Below are 20950 nucleotides of genomic sequence, written 5' to 3'. Positions count from 1 at the left end.
AGGCTTTAATCACCTCTTGCTCTCTCTCTAATTGATTAGAAAGTATTTCTACTTTCTTAACAGATTCAGCTAGTTCATTTTCAACAGATATACAATGTAGCTTAGTTTTCTCTAGGTCAATCAACTTATCTTCTAACACAGCATTTCTATTACTTAAAAATAGATTGTTCTCTTTAATCCTACTATTTTCTTTAGCAAGAGATTTAAGAGACACACGCAAATGATACAGTTCAGTAGACATGTCATTAAAAGCATCATTGCACTCTTCTTTAGTAAGCTGTGTTAAATTAGTAGTGATTACCTGGTTGCTTGATGAACTAACTTCATTTTCCTCAGAATCAGCCATGAGAGCCAAGTTGACATATTCCACATCTTCATCCTCTTCTTCTCCATCAGCCGCCCAGTCTTTTTCTTGAGTAATGAAAGCCCTCTCCTTTTGCTTGAGCAGATCAAAATATTTCTTTTTATAATCTACTTGGTCAAACTTCTTCTTTTCAGAAGTTGGCTTTCTGCACTCACTTGCAAAGTGTCCACTTATACCACAATTGAAACACTTGAACTTGGATTTGTCCACCATGTTCTTATGAGGTTTAGTGGCTCTAGTGTTTTTCCTAAATTTCATCTTTGCAAATCTTCTAGACAGAAATGCAAGATGCTCATCAATACCATCAGAGTCATCTTGGCTGGAGTTGTCTTCATTCTCAGCAACTTGCTCCTTACCCTTGCTTGATTCTGATTTGCTTGTGCCATCTTTGGAGTTTAATGTTGATCTCACAGTTTCTTATCTGCATTCTTTCTCATTTTCAGCTACCAAGGCAACTGAACCTCCTTTCTTTCTTCCCTTCTCCAATACCTCATCCTGTTCCAGCTCTAGTTCATAAGTCTTCAAGATTCCATATAATCTTTCAAGAGTGAAGTCCTTATAATCTTGAGAGTTTCTCAAGGAGACAGTCATGGGTTTCCATTCCTTTGGCAAGGATCTTAAAAATTTAAGATTTGAATCCTTCACCTGGTACACTCTACCATACAGCTTCAGTCCATTCAACAGCTTTTGGAATCTATTGAATGTGTCATTTAAAGATTCATTTTCTTCAAAATGAAAATACTCATACTGTTGAATGAGAAGCTGCATTTTGTTTTCTTTTACTTGTTCTGTACCTTCACACAGTAGCTGAATTGTGTCCCAAACCTCTTTGGCAGTTGTGCAATTTATCACATTATCAAACATATCCTTGTCAAGACCATTAAACAAAATGTTCATAGCCTTCTTATCCTTGTGGACTTCTTCTGTGTCTTCCATTGTCCATTCTGCTCTAGGTTTTGGAATGGATTGACCAACAGCAATTGTGGTTGTAGCAACTGTGGCTACTTTGTGGGGAATGTGAGGACCATTCTCAATACAGTTTACATAACCTTCATCTTGGGAGAGTAGATGAAGGTGCATTTTCACCTTCCAATGGTGATAACTGTCTTTGTCAAGAACTGGGATTTTTACTCCAATATCCTTCTTACTCATCTTTGTTAGTTTCCAAGATCTTTAAACTCTTTGTGTGTCAAGAGCCTACTCTGATACCAATTGTTATTCCTAATGAACTAACAATGAGATTTACAGAAGGGGGGTTGAATGTAAATCTCAAAACTTTTTCAAGTTTTGAGCAGTTTCAAAGGCTATGTGTTTAAGATAAACAAGTGTATGAATTGCTTTAAGCTAATACTGATAGATATATATTCAAACACTAATGTAAAGAACACAACAGACCTTAAAAACTTTTCTGGTGGATTGTTGTTCCACCAGAGATGGTATTTCAGAAAATCTGTGATTCAAGAAGTTGATCACAGTTGCGTCCTAGTACAAACTAGATAATTTTTCTCTCAAGATTTTTCTAAACAGCTCTGGAAAAATTCTCTTCTAATTACTAGCTGCTACTTGGTTTATATATCACCAAGTTTATAAGTGAAGACAAAGATAAAAAGTACAATAATAAAATAAGTTCTCCACTTGTTTCTTCTCCATTTTACTCCAGTGCATTGTTGACTATTGCCTCTTTATACTAGAGTAGAACGGCTGCTTTTTCTGATGTTCCTGAAATAGGCTACCACATCTCAGTTGTCTCTGTCAACCCATGTGCCTCTGTTTGTAGGTACAACTACCACTTGTCAACTGCTATTTAACAGAACATCCGTTGAAGCCTTCATCCGTTGATGGCTTTATCCGTTGATGTGTTAGCAGTTGAAGCTCTATCCGTTGATGCACTCATCCGTTGAAGGATGTTATCCGTTGAAGCTTTAGAGACATCCGTTGAAGCTTTGTTTCTCATCCGTTGAAGGTCTTTAAGTTATCCGTTGACACCATTTCATTTATACAAAATTACAAGGCATGAAATACTTACAATTGGCCTTCCTATCTGCATATCCTCTAGTAGTCAACATGACTTATAATTTCCCTCAACATTTAAGAATTTATATCTCAAATTCAGAAACTGAAATGTGCTACAACACTAGACTTATTTCTAAGTAAAGCTGCACCATCAACGGATAGCCAAAATGGTCTTATCCGTTGAGGCTACAAACACTAGATTTCTACTTAAGTGTTTTATTAAACATATTATCAAACTAATGCACATATATTCCTAACACTACAAACCCTAGCTTTAGTTTTGAGTAATTAGGAATGAATATGATTGATATAGTATATGTGAAGCATGATGCTTGATTGTTTGAAGTTTGGTTGAGTTTGTAGAGATTAGTTGGTTTTGTGGTGTTTTTGGAGTTGTAAATCTTGATAATTAGTTAGAGAACCTAAGTAAAGCTTTTAGTTCATGTGGGGAATAAGTATAAATGGTTAATGTGGATTTGTTGGGGCTACTATGATGTGGTTTGGATGGATGTTGGTTGTATGATTGATTTGGGGTTGAATTGTGGTTGGTTTTGAATGTTTAAATTTGAGAAATCGCGTAAATATAGCCGTCGTAATGTCCGATTTTCTTTAGACTGTTTTTGTGCATAACATTAGGACCCGAGAACCCCCTGCTAGATTATGACCATTTCCATGTCTAGATAGCTCGTGTTACGAGCTTCGTTTTGATATGTAGTTCGTTCGATTCCGATGCACGGTTTAGGAGAAACGACCGTTTCAAGTAACGGCGTTTCGCGAACGAAACTTTTCCCCTCGCCTTACTTTGAAACATAGGTTAAAGACCAAAAAAGGTTAATTAATGTATGAAACATTTATGGTAAGTGTGTTAGGCAGTTGGTAAGACACTCGCGAAGGAATCGCCTTAAAACTCGTAAAGGTTAAATTATTAAAAATGGTGGAGCCGAGGGTACCCGAGTGACTTAAGAGAATCAATAAGCGCAAAACAAGCGTTAGAGTCTAAGTTAGTTAAAGTATAGATTTACAAGTGACTTTGGTTTAATTCCAACTTACTTGTTGTTTATAGGTTACCGGACTCGTCCCGAGCCTTTTATCACCCCAAGTCGCTCAGGCAAGTTTTCTACCCATTATACTGTTGTTGTGATGTATATATGTATATGCATTATCTTGCGGTAGATGCATGTTGGTTAATTAGCAAATGTTGCGATATATTGTAGCATGTTATATGGTACATATGCATGCCTGTTTCGTATTCTTTCCATATATATATCTGTTGGTTCAGTTGATAATACCTATGCTAGAGGATAGCGGTAATTTGCATATACCCTTATTATAGGGACCCAAAAGGTGAAAACATTTTCTAAAACCGGGAGTCGAGGATCCCGAGTAGATTATATATATATATATATATTTATATATATATATATATATGGTTATAGTTTTCAAAACTATTAATCGAATAAGGTTTATTCGATAACTTTATTTTATTATTGAATATTATTTCGAATATTCATCCGAGGACTTATGACTCCTTTATTTTTATTATTGAATATTATTTCGAATATTCATCCGAGGACTTATGACTCCTTTATTTTATTATTGAATATTATTTCGAATATTCATCCGAGGACTTATGACTCCTTTATTTTATTATTGAATATTATTTCGAATATTCATTCGAGGGCTTATGACTCAGCTTATTATATTTATTGAATATTATTTGAATATTCATTTGAGGATCTATGACTCCGATTATTTGCTGAAATATATTCTTTATTTTATTAAAGAATAAGGTGTCAATAATCAAACTTATTTTCGATTATTCAAATAAAGATAGTACTTTCATATAAGTATATCTTTGGTTATTTAATATACATTTCAAGTATAAGTTTTAATACTTCTACTTCGATTATTTTTATAAGGATTATCTTTATGAGAATATTATTTAAATAATAATATTCAGACATTTTCTAAATATATTGGGACTGATTTACTTCATTAAATCAGCATTACTCCAAACACTCTTTAAAGTATTTTCGAGTCTCCAAAATGATTTTTAAAAGTTAGAGCGGATCCCAAAACTCATTTTTTATATTTAAGATCTTCCTTTTAAAAAGGGGATTTAAATACTCGCTCAAAACCTGAGGGATCCGGCTCTATGGTGTATTTTATATTCGCAACAAGGTTGCAGTTTTGGTAAATGAATTGATTACTTACCCAACGTTCGGGAAGTAAGTCCATCTATTGAGTCGGCATAAGCAACATGGGCTCAGTGGGCGTCCATGATAGTGTAAGTGGCTCAGTGGGAGTCCATCAAATGCATAAGTGGCTGAGTGGCAGTCCAGCATAAGGTCCTATTGCGACCAGGGTGATGACCAGTGGGGAATTCGTCCGTCTACTAGTAGAAAAGGTTACTTATTGGTATCTTTGCCTGATCAGCAAGATATCTGGTTTATGCCAAAATTCTTTTCCTCTCCAAAATTCATTGGATGTTTCAAACTCTGTCCATACCTTTACATGACAGAGGTTTTCAGGAAATGTATGGGAGATATATGAATATATTTATATATCGGGACTTAATGAAGTATCTCGTAACTTCATTATTTATAATGATATTCAAAGATTGAAACTATTCAAATCTTGTCTTGTAGTCTCATCTATGTGATGAACTTTTGAAACTGATTATAACTTGAACGGGGGGTAGTTCAAGTAGTATTTGGGAAAGATATAAGTATTTTGGGGTATCTTGTAACTTCATCTTTTAAACTTATATCTAATTAATAATTGTCTTATGAATGACAAAGATTTTCAGAAAAACGTTGAGACAAGGTTAGATATATGAGATCACCTTGCAACGATATTTTTTTTATACAGTTATACACTGGAACTTTGTGTATATTATGCATAGAAGAGGACTTCCAATATTTTGAAAAGTATATATATGTATATATATACTGAATATTTTGCGACTTCATCGCATTAAGATATCAACTTGGTTCATTTCTTTTGACCAAGACTTTCATGAGTACTATGAGAAGGCTCATATATTGTTAATCATTATATATATTATTTTGGTGGGCTTGCTGCTCACCCTTGCTTTCTTCTTTCATCACACAACATCAGATAGACAAGATGAACCGGACCAAGCTCCCGATTCGCAAGAGGTTAGAAAACGTTCGGCAGTCTTCTGGAAGCGTTGATGCTGCTGTAGGTGAGGTAGGGACTACCAATAGGCTAGGCTTTCAACTTTTGATGTACCAGATTTATGTATATTTATGAATTGTAATAATGGCAAAGAAAATGTAAATTTATTCAGAAAACCTTTTAAGGTGTATTGGCAGATAATTGTGGAATAAAATGACTTGTGGTTATTTTTTTTTGATGTTCATCTCTGACACTATAATGTGTGGTGTGTGTGTTTATTGTGGAGTCACAGTACAGAGTAGTTGAGTAATTATTAAGATTGGGTGTTATTAAGGGAAATGGAACTCGTGACAACCCGGATCCTCGACCCCGGATCTGGGGGTGTTACAATCAATTTGTATTTGATATACGTTGGACATTGTACAACATTTACAAATAGGAAAACAACTAAGAGCAACTCCAACAACCTCCTTGCATTTTCACTACAAATAATATAAATAAATTAGCTCCTAATTATTTAGAAGCCAAAATCAAATAATTTCTCCAACAATTCTCCTTAAACTCACTCTCTATCTATCTTTTTACTCATTAAAGTCATTCATGTTAAATAGACGGGTAAGAAAAATATAATATAATAATAGTTGAGGAGGGGATATTTACTCCTAAAAGTGAGGAAACATTTGAAGCTCCTAATGTTATAATAGAGGGGGACAGGTCAAAATTTGACTTAGGAGCCTATATAAGGATAGTGTTGGAGTTGCTCTAAGAACATTATAATTGCATGAAGCATAAAAAACTCTAGAAAATTGACCCGTGCCTTGCACGGGTTATTATGCTAGTTATATATAATACAACAATGGGGGGTTTGATGAGCAATTTAATTAATATGACAATTATATCCATACATTAATATCTATATAATATTTATTTCACCTAATCATTCATTTATTATAATTTATTAATTGTTTTATAATTAATATGTGCACAAATACAATTAATATGTGCACAAATACATACATATATATATAAATTAATACATTTATACAGACATACATACATACATGCATACATACGTGCGTATGTAGATACATATGTATGTACATATGTACGCATATACATATATATATATATATACATACATACATGCATTCTATTAGGTCCAAAAGGTACATACAGAGGGGGGTGAATGTATGTTCTTCGGTTTTATCGATTTAATGCAGCGGAATATTAAAATTCAAAACGAAACAAACAAACACAAGAAGATTCACTGAATAATATTTGTTATTAAGAAATTAAACAGCAAAGGGTTGTTTACAACTCCGAATATAAATGATTTGAAGCAACAGGTATAAAAAGAACCAAATACAATAGCTATCAATCTTGGGTTCTTTTTATCACTTTAAAAATCCATAGCTTCTTTATCAAATGATAATCAATACACACAAAGAGGCTACATATAATAAGTGTAACAAAATGTTAGACTTTAATGAGGTGTGAATCAGATTGGACAGCATTTCTCTCCTTAATTTCAATAAATGAAATCGAACAATTTTCTGAGAAAATATTTTTGCAGAGCTTCGCTTGAATGTATAGAGAAGTGTATATCTTTCAATCTGCTACTGATTTGATTATATAGAGCTGGTAGGCTGGAGAGAGAAGAATAAAAGATGTGGCTTGATATTGACCATGTAAATCAATTTACAGCTTACATTCCTTGTTCACTGTTATAGGGAGAATTTCGTATAACAATGTTGTGGAGGTTAATGGGCGGAACAAAGATCAAGGACGGTGTTTGAGGGCGGAGGAAGGTTGTTTGGTGGTGGCTGAGCTTGTATGTGGACTCCTTAAGAAAGAATAGGGTTTGTTATTCTCTGTCAAGTGTCGACTCATCCCTCATACAAGTGCCTACGTACCCTATTTATAGGGATCAAGCCTCACGTAGTTCTTGGGGAACAAGTCACGTAGGCTAGGGTTAGGACTTTTCAGCCCGTGCAGCCCAAGCCCACGATAAAGTCAGGCCTTCAGCCAATTAGTCACGTAAATCTCGATCGGCTCCACACGCTTCCTACAATCTCGCGGCATCTCCGCAATCCTTCCCGTGATTGTAGGAACAACCCGTGTCGACCCCGAAATCTACGAGCAACTCAGTCATCTATGAGTCACTTTCCATGTTGCACACAAAGTCTTTCGATGCGGGCCGACCTGGTCACCTCGGCCCGCACCACCTTCAAACAATAAATATAATGTTACCTCTGTTTCTATAAAATGTGGGCTCATGAGCTCAGCCCGTGTGTGGGCAGCTAAGCCCACCTCGCATGAAGGCACCTGAGCCCACCTCGCGTGGGCACAACCGAGCTCAGCTCGCATATGAGAGCCCAAATGACAAATGTGAGCTCACCTTTCATGTGTGAGCCCAGCTCGCATGTCCTCATTTGAGCCCAGCTCGCGTGTTTGAGCCCATCTCTCATGTCATCACTTGAGCCCAGCTCGCATGTTTGATTCCAGCTCTCATGTCATCACTTGAGCCCAGCTCGCATGTTTGATTCCAGCTCTCATTTTATCACTTGAGCCCAGCTCGCATGTTTGAGCCCAGCTCGCATGTTACGGGCCCAGCCCGCATGTGCTGGCCCAAGTCATATAAATTCATGGTTCTAGCCCACACACGAGAGTTCAGCTATTTAGTACACCCACAGGGACCTGTTTAGGGCCCATGGCCGAAAGCGGACATAACATTCACTTTTGTTCACTTGCGACCTTGTACTCTTAGAATGCTTTACTTGCGCCTCTAGCCTTTCTTTTACTTAGAAAAATATCTTTAACCACCCACTTGCGCATACAAGAGTGTTGGAGTAGATCTTTTACTTAGTTTTTTATGTGAGCGCCAAATAGATAGTACATAGGTGATAGGGATAAATAAGTCCTGATTTTATAATTAATGGGCTGCTAGGCCCAATAATAATAAGATGTATAATATTCAGACCAGAAAGGTTAAGTCTGACGGACCAGATTAGGCCTGGTGGAATAAAAAAGGCCCAAAAAGCCCTGATTATTAATTAATTTCGTAATTAATTAATAAGGGAGAAATCAGATGTTGAAAAGAGTCCCGATGAGGATATAAATCCTTAGAGATTAGCCTCAAGGGGACCTGAAAGGATAAGGAATCAACTTCCTACTTCCTAGGACTCCTAAGTCTATCCTAATTCAGAGGCTTATCCACCAAGCCTCCTATACCAAGTCCAATTCAAGGACTCCCGCATCTATATAAGGGGCCTCACCCCACAAATCAGAACTACGTTTTTTGACTTGATCCTTGGCAATCAGCAAGGTACGTAGGCATCTTGTTAAGGCAGATTGAGTCACGAAACACAAGAGCAGTCAAATCGAGCCTCGAAGCTCACGTTCCTTAGTATCAAATACAGCAATTATATATAGTAGTTTTAATCCATAACATTTGGCGCCGTCTGTGGGACAAAACGGAACAACAACCATGGCGAGAACACGGAGAACAACTAGCACTCTGGAGGAGGGAACACCATCAGGGACAACCCAGGTGATTTCATCAACCGTGGAGGTTCCTCCCCATTCAACTTATGCATCTACTCAGGGGGAAGCCCAGACAGGGGCAACTCATCCTCAGCCACAAGGGACAACTCCCCCGACTATTCAAGGTACGAATCCTCAAGTTCAACAAATACATATACCTGTGAATTCTCGACCCGTCGGGTATGAATATTCAACTATTGTTACTACTAACCCCCCTTATGGGATGCCCCTTCACCCTGAGGTTGGAGGAAGTGGATATGCTGGGCGAAGCGAAGCACGAGGGCGGTCGCCCCCCTATATACGAGGTTTGGATCCTATCCCTGAGGATCGGGAATTTTCTGGTCCGTACACTGAGAGAGACTCCGAATCTTCGGATGATGAAGTGGCCCCGAGAAGGAGGCGTCCTGGAAAAGAGCCAATGGCCGATGGAAGGCAACGCCCCCAAAGCACCCCAGGGGCGAATCCCCAAGAAGTGCAGGAAAAGATCAGGGCTCATGAGGCTGAAATCCAAAGGCTGAGGCGTGATTTGGAGGCTCACCAAGCCACCAGACCCCACATACCTCCTAGGGGGAGAAATCCTCCTCCTATCATAGACCTGGATGGTCCGGTAAGAAGAAGGGCTGCTGTCCCAAGAACTGATCCAAGCAATCTCCTTCCCCTTGGAGATCCTGATGATCCAACTCCACCCTTCACAGAAGAGATAATGAATGCCCATATCTCAAGAAAATTTAAGATGCCCACTATCAAAGCCTATGATGGCACGGGAGACCCCGCTAATCATGTTAGGACATTCTCTAATGCACTGCTGCTGCAACCCGTGAATGATGCTATAAAATGTCGGGCCTTCCCTCAAACCCTGTCGGGTATGGCTCAAAGATGGTACAGTCGCCTACCCCCAAATTCTATTGGATCATTCAGAGAATTAAGTCAGGCTTTTATTAAGCAATTCATCAGTGGAAGAGTCCATGAGAAAAGTTCAGCATCTCTTATGAGTCTTGTGCAGGGAGCTAAAGAATCCTTAAGAGATTACCTAAATCGTTTTACAAAGGAGGCTTTAAAAGTCCCAGACCTTGATGATAAGGTAGCCATGATAGCACTGCAACAAGGAACTAGGGATGAGTTTTTCAAGATGTCTTTGGCCAAACGACCCCCTGAGAGCATGTTGCAGCTCCAAGAGAGGGCAGGGAAGTATATCAAGGTTGAAGAGAGTATGAGGAAGACCGTAGTAAGTAATGAGCCCACTGGAGGCAAGAAACGAAAAACTGATTTGGAGTATATCGCTAAGGATAAATATCCTAGAACTGAACAAAACCCTGATTCAACCCCCAAGAAGGGAGGACCTGGGCAAAAGTTCACTGAATACGCTAAGCTGAATGCCCCCAGAAGTCAGATTTTGATGGAGATTGAGAAAGACAGAGATATTCGCTGGCCTAAGCCCTTGAAGGCTGATCCCGCCAAGCTAGATAAGGGCAAGTATTGCAGGTTTCACAAAGATGTTGGCCATGACACCGATGAGTGTAGGCAGTTGAAAGATGAAATTGAGTTTTTGATTCGAAAAGGAAGGCTGAACAAGTATACTGGAGATGGAGGAGACAGAAACAATAATGGAAGGAAGAACTTTGAAGATCGTAGGAGGGACCAAGATGATCAGGGGCGGAATCCCCAACCTAGAGGACCAGTTATAAACACCATTTATGGAGGGCCGAGACCTCGAGGGCCTGTGATAAACACGATCTTTGGAGGTCCAACTGCTGCTGGATTGTCCAAAAATTCCAGAAAGGCATATACTAGAGAGGTTATGCATATTGTTGGAGAAGCCCCGAAGAGGGCCAGGACAGAAGTAACATTGGCTTTTGATGATTCCGACCTAGAGGGTGTGAAGTTTCCCCATGACGACCCGCTGGTCATAACGCCGATAATAGGAAATAGCCCGGTTAAGAGGGTCCTTGTGGATAATGGTGCTTCTGTGGACATCTTGCTCCACGACACCTTTCTAAGGATGGGGTATAACGACTCCCAGTTGACACCAACCGACATGCCGATATATGGATTTGCTGGAGTAGAATGTCCTGTGGAAGGGATAATTAAATTACCAACCACCATAGGTACGGAGCCAAGGCAAGCAACGCAGATGCTGGATTTTGTGGTGGTAAAGGCTAGTTCAACTTATAATGCTATCATGGGGAGAACAGGGATACATGCCTTCAAGGCAGTCCCCTCCTCCTACCATTCAGTCATGAAGTTTCCCACCCGAAACGGGATTGGAGAAGAGAGGGGAGATCAAAAAATGGCTAGAAGCTGTTATGTGGCCTCCTTGAGGGCAGATGGAGTCGGGGGGCAGGTTCTTCCTATTGAAGATATGGATGTTCGAGAAAATGATGAGAATAGAGGAAGGCCAGCAGAAGAATTGGTTTCGGTTCCTTTAGATCCCCAGAATCCTGAGAGGATGACTTTCATTGGAGCTACATTAGAGGAGCCCCTTAGAGGGAAGTTAGTGAAATTTTTGCAAGAAAATAGTGATGTGTTTGCATGGTCAGCAGCTGATATGCCAGGCATAGACCCGGGGTTAATTACCCACAAGTTAAACGTGGATCCAAGCCGGAAGACAGTGAAACAAAAGAAAAGAAATTTTGCCCCGGAAAGACAAGAGGCTATAAAGCAGGAAGTGGAAAAGCTCTTAGAGGCTGGTTTCATTGAGGAGATTCAATTTCCGGAGTGGTTAGCAAACCCTGTAATGGTGAAGAAGGCTAATGGAAAGTGGAGGATGTGTATAGACTTCACCGATCTGAATGATGCATGCCCCAAAGACTGTTTTCCGCTGCCTAGAATTGATACTTTGATTGATGCCACCGCTGGACATGAGATGTTGAGTTTCATGGATGGGTTTAGCGGATACAACCAGATCAAAATGCATAAGGATGACATTCCAAAGGTATCATTTATCACTGACTTTGGTGTTTATTGTTATCTTGTTATGGCGTTTGGTCTCAAGAATGCAGGAGCCACCTATCAAAGGTTGGTGAATAAAATTTTTAAGGATCTTATTGGGAAGACTATGGAAGTCTATGTTGATGACATGCTAGTCAAGAGTCTAGTAAAGACTGATCATATAACCCATTTGAGGGAAGCTTTTGAGGTCCTGAGGTACCACAAGATGATGTTGAATCCCACGAAGTGTGCTTTCGGAGTAGGATCTGGAAAATTCTTGGGATTGATGGTCTCAAAGAGGGGAATTGAGGCTAACCCCGATAAAATAAAGGCAATCCTGGACATGGAACCCCCAAAAACTGTCAAGGATGTTCAGAAACTCACAGGAAGGGTTGCTGCGCTAGGACGATTCATCTCCAAGTCAGGAGACAAGTGCTTGTCATTCTTCAAGTCATTAAAGAACATTAAAGACTTTGTATGGAGTGAGGAAAATCAGAAGGCATTTGAAGAGTTAAAGAAGTATATGGGCCAGGCCCCGTTGTTGGCCAAGCCAGTTCTGGGTGAAGTTTTATTCTTGTACTTGGCTGTTTCAGAAAGCGCCTTGAGCGCGGTGTTGGTTAAGGAGGAACTGAAAGTCCAGAAACCCGTATACTATGTCAGCAAAATTTTGCATGGTGCTGAGTTGAATTATTCAGCCATTGAGAAATTCGCTTTAGCCTTGGTAATGGCTTCAAGAAAGCTGCGTCCTTATTTTCAAGCTCACCAAATTGAAGTGCTAACAAATCAGCCACTGAGAAATATCATTCACAGTCCCAAGGCAAGTGGGAGACTAATTAAGTGGGCAATAGAGTTGGGAGAGTTCGATCTCAAGTATAAGCCACGTATGGCCATAAAAGCCCAGGCACTAGCTGACTTCGTGGTGGAATGTACCATACCCAACCAAGAAGTCGGGGGGCAGGAAGATACCACACCTCAAGACAAGGGAGTCGACAATGGGGACAAGGAGAAAGAATATTGGGTTCTCTATTTTGATGGAGCATCAAAAACAAATTCCAGTGGAGCAGGGTTGGTTTTGCAAAGCCCTGATGGATTCTTAATTGAGTATGCCATGAAGCTAGACTTCCCAACCACAAACAATGAGGCAGAGTATGAAGCCCTGATTGCTGGCCTTGGTCTAGCTGGGACACTTAGAGTCAAAAACTTAAAGGTCCGTGGAGACTCGAAGTTGATCATATCCCAGGTAAAGGGAGAATTTGAAGCAAGGGATGATACGATGGCAAAGTATGTTCGCCTAGTAAGGGCTGTGATGACCCAATTTAATGAATGCCATGTTGAACACATTCCAAGGGAAGAAAATGCTAAAGCAGATGCGCTATCAAAGTTTGCTTCATCTGAGATTGAAGAAAGTTCAGGAAGTGTGTACTTCCGTGTTTTGAAGACACGAAGTATAGATGTTAAACTTGTGGCTCCCGTAGGCTTGGGGACGTCATGGATTGATCCCATCAAGGCTCACATTCAGACCGGTTGGTTGCCAAGCGATACAATTGAGGCACGGAAGTTAACTGTTCGAGCACTAAGGTACTCTTTGATAGATGGGATTCTATATAAAAGATCTTTCGTGGTTCCTTACTTGAGGTGTCTCAGGCCCGATGAGGCACGATTGGCTCTTGAGGAAGTGCATGAAGGCATTTGTGGGCAACACTTGGGGGGCAGGGCCTTGGCTCATAAGATAACTCGTTTAGGCTTCTATTGGCCAGAAATGATGGCTGATGCCAAAGAATATGTAAAGAAGTGTGATCGTTGTCAGAAGCATGCACCAGTCGCCAGACAACCCCCCGAGATGCTGACCTCTATCAACTCACCTATTCCCTTTGCTATGTGGGGGATGGATATTCTAGGGCCTTTTCCTATGGCCACAGCACAAAGGAAGTTTCTGATTGTAGCCATTGATTATTTCACCAAGTGGATCGAAGCCAAACCTTTGGCCAAAATCACAACTAAGCAGGTTGCACAATTCCTGTGGGAAAACATTATGTGCCGATATGGAATTCCCCGTATCCTCGTCACTGACAATGGAACGCAATTCAACAATGAGGAATTCAAGAAGTATTGTGAAGAAAATGAAATTGAGTTACGATTCACCTCTGTGGCTCACCCGCAAGCCAATGGGCAAGCGGAAGTAGCAAATCGGATAATCCTGGATGGACTAAAGAAGAGGATCGAAAAGTCGAGAAATAATTGGGTAGATGAGATACTTCCCATATTATGGGCTTATAGGACTACCTGTAGAGTCACGATAGATGCAACTCCTTTCATGTTGGCATATGGGGCGGAAGCAGTAGTTCCCGTGGAGATATCACATTCTTCTCCAAGGATTCAGGCTTTTGATGAAAAAGAAAATGAGGAAGGGCAGAAGTTAGCCCTGGATTTAATCGATGAAGTACGAGATAAAGCACACGCAAAGATAGTAGAATATCAGAAAAAGGCTTCATTCTACTACAACCTAAGGGTTAAAGAGAGGTTTTTCAAACAAGGTGACCTAGTCTTGAGAAAAATAGAGGCTTCTGGTGTCGGACAGAAAGGAAAGCTTGCCCCAAATTGGGAAGGGCCGTATAGAGTCAAGAGCGTTCAGGGTAGAGGAACCTACAAGCTGGAGACTATGGATGGTTTTGAAGTCCCGAGAACCTGGCACGCACAAAACCTGAAGGTTTACTACGTGTAAGATGGTCGAAGTACGATTCTCACTCGTCAGGATGGCGAGTAGGTTGAAAAGCACCTTGAAGCTTTGCTTGCTTAGGATTTATGTGTTTTAGTTTTATTACGAAATTTATTAAGACTTGTGTAAGGGACGAATCCCAGACAATTTTATGAAATTCATAAGTTCTTCAAAGTATGATTGTGGCCTAACAAATAAAAATCAAATGCATGGATGCAAAGCATAAAAGGTGATAAATGAGATAGATCTGATAGATGTTACAAAAGTTTGATAAATAAAGTCTCGAAAATAAAAAAAAGCCACGCAGGGCTGAAAAAGCTCTAAGGAGCTGAGGTGCCCTCGGCGTCCATATCATCGTCTTCTCCGCTCTCGCTAGATGTCTCCGTCGTCTCGGAGGAGGAAGAGCTGTCATCCTCAGCAGGTCTGGAAAAAGACTCGGGAGGAGGAAGAAGTGGATCCTGAGGAACATGATCCGAGACAACTACTCGGGTACGAAACCTCTGTAGCAAAGCCTCATCGTCAGGGCAGATGTAGTCCGCCGGGTTAATATCAGGACAAGCCTCGTTCACGGTCCCAAGGGCCGTGTCCCAACCAGTCCTAAAAAACTCGGGAAAGACTGAATCATCCCTAATCCTCATGGATTGGGCAAACTCCTCCGAGTCCAGATAATTGTCTATAGCTTTATCCTTCTCCGCCAGAAGTACCACCAGCTCGGCGTTAGACTCTCCGAGTTCTTCCTCCTTGCGCTTGAGCTTCTTCTCCAGGGTAGCATACTTCTTCTGCTGCCTCCTGAGGGCATTATCGGCCTTATCAGAAGCCCGCTTCCATGATTCGGCTTGCCTCACAGCGCCTTGAAAGTAGGCGTTAGACTGAAACAAAACAATTAACAAAGTATAAGGCAAGAAAGTGCTACAAGAACGAGAAATAAGTTTAAAAAAGAGAAGGCATACCGAAGCCAGAGATTGGGCTCCCATGAGCTTAATCCTCTCAAGGTCAGGGGTGGCCACCACATCAGTAAAGTCCTTTGGGGTCACGCTATGGTAGGACCAATCCCAAGCATGCTTCGTGGAACCAACCACGGTATCCCCTCGGCGGAATCCCCAGAGAGGCTGAAAGGCGCCTGTAGCAGCAGCAGCAGGGGCAGCAGCAGTGATAGGAGCATTATGGCCCTCAGCTCCTTCAGTTGAAGCCTCCCCCATAGGCTCCTTGTGCTTTCTCAAGAAGATAGGCTCTGTCGCCTTTCCTCTGGTGTCTAGGCCTGCTAACCGAGCTTTCTTCATCCTAGCTGTTTCCTCGACCAAGGGGACATTGTCCTCGTTAATCTCCTTAGCAGCTGAAACAAAGCAAAAGACAAAATAAGTGATGTTAATAATGCGTGAAATAAAGAAAAATTGAGAAGGGAAGAGAAATACCCTGTTGAGAAACAGAGGATAGTCCCACATGAATCAGGGAAAACTCTTCTAAAAGAGTCCAGCTGGTGGTGGTGCCATCATCCTGAGTGAGCCCATTATAAATGATAGTTTCTTCAGGAGTTAAGTGAATGGATTTGAGGCTACCATCACTGACCTTCCCGAAGGAAGATCGAAAGAGCGTGCCCCAATCGCCATTCTCCCAACGTAACCCGACGAAACTATTCCTCCAATTTGGATTATTATCCGGAATAGAGGCGCTGTTAAAGATATGTTTGCTTTTGGGCCTTTGTTTGACATAAACCCAGCCACAAATATTGGAAGAACTATTGTAACATTGAAAGACTTTCCTAAAAACGGCTACAGAAAGAGGAAAGCCCTCCCTAAGACAACAAACCATAAAACATAGAATATTCCTCCAGGCGTTTGGAGGAAGCTGACACGGGTTAATTTGTAAGTCAGCCAAAAGATGAGGGATAAAAGGATGAAAAGGGAACCTAAGCCCAGCATTAAGGGCGTCGGTGTAGATGAAGAGAGTATCAGGCCTCCAGTGGCAAGTACGGTCACCACCAGAGACTGGGACTAGTCTAAAGGGAGGAGGGACGTTATAACGAGCATTTAGTTTATTGAAATCTATGTTATGCCAAGTATTACAGTGATTAAAGGAGTCGAGATGTGCAGTGGAAGGATATTCATCCCCCCTAGTGTTAATCATATCAATTAAAGACATATATGAAGAGCGGATCTCGATATCCTTACCTCGTTTTGAAGCCGAGGCTATCTTGGCCGCCCTCTCAGAACTCTTGTCAGCCATTAGTAAAGCTGGGAAAAGCCTGGAAACTGTGGAAGGAAGGAGGCTGAAAGCTAGGGAAGGAAGGTTGAGAGAGTAGGAAGTTGGAAGGAATGAGGAGTGAAGAGTGTGAGTAGGAACACTCCCCCCACCCACCTTTATATAGCCAAAGAAGAGGTGGTTTGGGCCTCAAAAAGCCCATTTGGGCCCAACAAAGAGAAGGTTCTGGAAAATCCTGGAAATTCCTGGAAGGACCAAATAAAGAATTTTTAATTTTTCAAAGATTCTAGAAGAATCCAGAAAAACCTTAGAAGAAAGAACCTGGAATTTGGACTTAGAGATAAGGCCCAATTTTATAAGAATCTTGGAAAATCCAAGTGTGTAGGGCTAAAAAGGCCCAGAGCTAAGGCCCAGGTATAAAAGCCCTGTTTGAGGCCCTAATATCTTTTTGAAAGGGACCCAATTAAAAGGCCCAGTATATTGGAATAGGGTTAAAATAAGCCCGTGAGCTAAAAGCCCAGTTAAAAAAACAATGGGCCCAGAGGATAGCCCCATAAAACCAGCCCAAAAAAGGGGGGCCCAATTAGTTGACAAACAAAACCCAGATTTAAGGAATGGGCCCAGGATTAAGACCCACTAAGAGGGTGGCCCAAAAAAAAAAATCCAGGCCCAAATCAAGGGCCCAATAGAGTCCAGCCCAGACGTATGACCCTAAGAAAATATATGCATTAACATGTTCTTGACCCAATTCGATCAAGGCACGAACTGTATTTTTCCTTGAATGAGTTGTGACCGAAAGGGTCAGAATTCTGATCGAGAAAGCCATGCCTAAAACCTTGTCGACTAGAAACCAAGGGAAAATCCTGGTCGAACTAGCCCTGCCCGAAATAGCTTCGACCAAGGCAAGGAAGATGGTTTATTCGGTCAGAAAAACAAGAATCCTGACTGAAAGGGACGAAAATCCTAGTCGAAAAATTCCTAGTCGACAAAAAAAAAAAAAAAAAAAAAAAAAAAGAGAGGAAGGGGTGAAAATCCTGGCCGAAATTCGACCAGGATTCCTGATCGAATGAGCCCTGCCCGAATTTGCATCGACCTGGGCAACAAATGAAGGTTAATTCGGTCAAAAAGCAGGACTCCTGACCGAAAGGAACAAAATTTCTGGTCGAAAATTTTCTGGTCGAAAACTGTAAAAAAAAAAAAAAAAAAAAATTAAGAGAAAAATCCTGGCCGAAATTCGACCAGGATTCCTGATCGAAAGCATCCTGCCCGAAAAGCTGTCGACCAGGGCAATATGGGGGTTAATTCGACCAGGATCCTGGTCGAATGGATTCCTGGTCGAAAACTGTATTAAAAAAAAAAAAGTAAGGAAAATTCCTTAAATAATTTCTGAAAAATATTAATATTTTCAGAAATAAGGAATAAATCCAGGAAAATTAGGATAAATCCCAGAAATTAAGGGAAAAATCCAGAAAAAATAAGGAAATTCCTTAAATAATTTCTGAAAAATATTAATATTTTCAGAAATAAGGAATAAATCCAGAAAAATTAGGATAAATCCCAGAAATTAAGGGAAAATCCAGAAAAAATAAGGAAATTCCTTAAATAATTTCTGAAAAATATTAATATTTTTCAGAAATAAGGAATAAATCCAGAAAATTAGGATAAATCCCAGAAATTAAGGGAAAAATCCAGAAAAATTGGGATAAAACCCAGAAATTAAGGGAAAAATCCAGAAAATTAGGAAAAATCCCAGAAAATTAGGGAAAATTCCAGAAAATTAGGGAAAAATTCCTGGAAATTAAGATAATTTCTGAATAAAAGGAAGATTCGTTGTAAATGTGTAGGTCGCTCCACACTTTACGCAAAAACGAAACCCTGTAAGGGAACGAATAGATTTAACTTCTGCGAAACCTAATCAATGTTTCCCAAAAGTTGGGGGGCAAATGATAGGGATAAATAAGTCCTGATTTTATAATTAATGGGCTGCTAGGCCCAATAATAATAAGATGTATAATATTCAGACCAGAAAGGTTAAGTCTGACGGACCAGATTAGGCCTGGTGGAATAAAAAAGGCCCAAAAAGCCCTGATTATTAATTAATTTCGTAATTAATTAATAAGGGAGAAATCAGATGTTGAAAAGAGTCCCGATGAGGATATAAATCCTTAGAGATTAGCCTCAAGGGGACCTGAAAGGATAAGGAATCAACTTCCTACTTCCTAGGACTCCTAAGTCTATCCTAATTCAGAGGCTTATCCACCAAGCCTCCTATACCAAGTCCAATTCAAGGACTCCCGCATCTATATAAGGGGCCTCACCCCACAAATCAGAACTACGTTTTTTGACTTGATCCTTGGTAATCAGCAAGGTACGTAGGCATCTTGTTAAGGCAGATTGAGTCACGAAACACAAGAGCAGTCAAATCGAGCCTCGAAGCTCACGTTCCTTAGTATCAAATACAGCAATTATATATAGTAGTTTTAATCCATAACAATAGGGTTCTTACTTGCGCAACCTTGTACCTAGGGAAGAAGTTTACTTAGCAAGTGGCAATTCCAACGAGCTATAAAAGCTCAACATGTGAATACTTGAAGCTAGGAGGAATATATGCCTTAGAATAATCCATGATTTGCGACTCATTCTCCTTGTTCAATTTGTACGCGGCTGCAAGTTAACTTCATTTGATTATTAATATATGAAAATCCAAGTTAATACATGCATTTTTGCTTGAATCAACGAGAGTGGTTGTCATATGGGTCCTGCGGTGCAACAACCAATTTGCAATAAGAAGTTCACTTAGGTCCCCTGTGTTAAAGCAAGTCCCGAGCTCTTCTGATTTATTTCTTTGCATTCTTTTGCATATCAATTATTAAAATAAATAATCTGACCACGTGCAGGTCCATTTCCTTTCTTTAAAACTTCAAGTGAACAAAGTAGCATAGGAGTGTATAGCACGCGCTGTTTGAATGAACCATCCAACAGGAGAGTTACACACACGCGCTCCTCTTTCAAAAAATGAAAGAAACAAATTGTTTCTTTATTTTATCAAATTGGTACCACAAACTCACCCGTCATTTTCTTCGTATATGAACTGATTGTTTCTTTTGTTTAATAAATCAAATGCATGCATGCAAGAATAAACTGCGAACTCAGGAAAAATGAAAATAAATAATTGTTGATGTTAAATTAAATAAATAAATGAATTAAATTTCATTTAATCATTTAATAAAAAATCAAAATATTAATTTATTTTTCCAAAATCAATTGTTGATGCAAAAATACTAGAAATAAATCTCTGTTGTCAGAATATGAGGAGAAGGCTGACCCATTGGTTTCCTATGGAGATGGCAATGTAGGAAAAATACTAGGATATGGTAATATTATCATTGGAAATTTCATCATCTCAAACATAGCTCTGGTAGATGGACTGAAGCATACTTTATTGAGCATTAGTCAAATCACTGGCAGAGGTTTCTATGTCATGTTCTATGATACTCACTGTGAAGTAGTTCATAAGATTACAAGAAAAATGGTCTTCAAAGCTTACAAATATGGAAACATTTATGAAGCCAAACTTTATGCAAATACTGATGGTCCAGAAACTTGTCTGGTAACCAAGCATCAGTAGATGAAAGTTGGAATTGGCACAAGAAGCTTTGTCATCTCAATTTCAATAATCTCAATGAACTGGTGAAGAAAGATTTAGTATGAGCTCTGCCTAACATGTTGTTGTGCAAGACATGCATGTACTATAACAAGACTAAGTGAAATTGACAAACTTAAGTTGTACGGTAATCTATGTTTGTATTGTGTATTGTAACACTTAATTCTGTAAAAATGTAAATAGACTGGACTGAAGTATTATCCTGTAAACAGTCTCAAGCCTAAGAATAAGCTCTGGAAGAAGATTATGAAAATCATGCCTTAGAGAAAGTATGAAGAAGTTTAGAGTTGAATAAATCTGTTTTGTGAAAAATATTCTATGTCAAGAAATCTATAAGTCACAAGTTTTGTGTTATAGATAAGTCATTCGAGAACTTCAGAAT

This window comes from Apium graveolens, chromosome 7 (genome assembly GCF_009905375.1).
Source record: "Apium graveolens cultivar Ventura chromosome 7, ASM990537v1, whole genome shotgun sequence".
In the NCBI taxonomy this organism is placed as follows: domain Eukaryota; kingdom Viridiplantae; phylum Streptophyta; class Magnoliopsida; order Apiales; family Apiaceae; genus Apium; species Apium graveolens.
Note: the sequence above shows the minus strand (reverse complement) of the source record.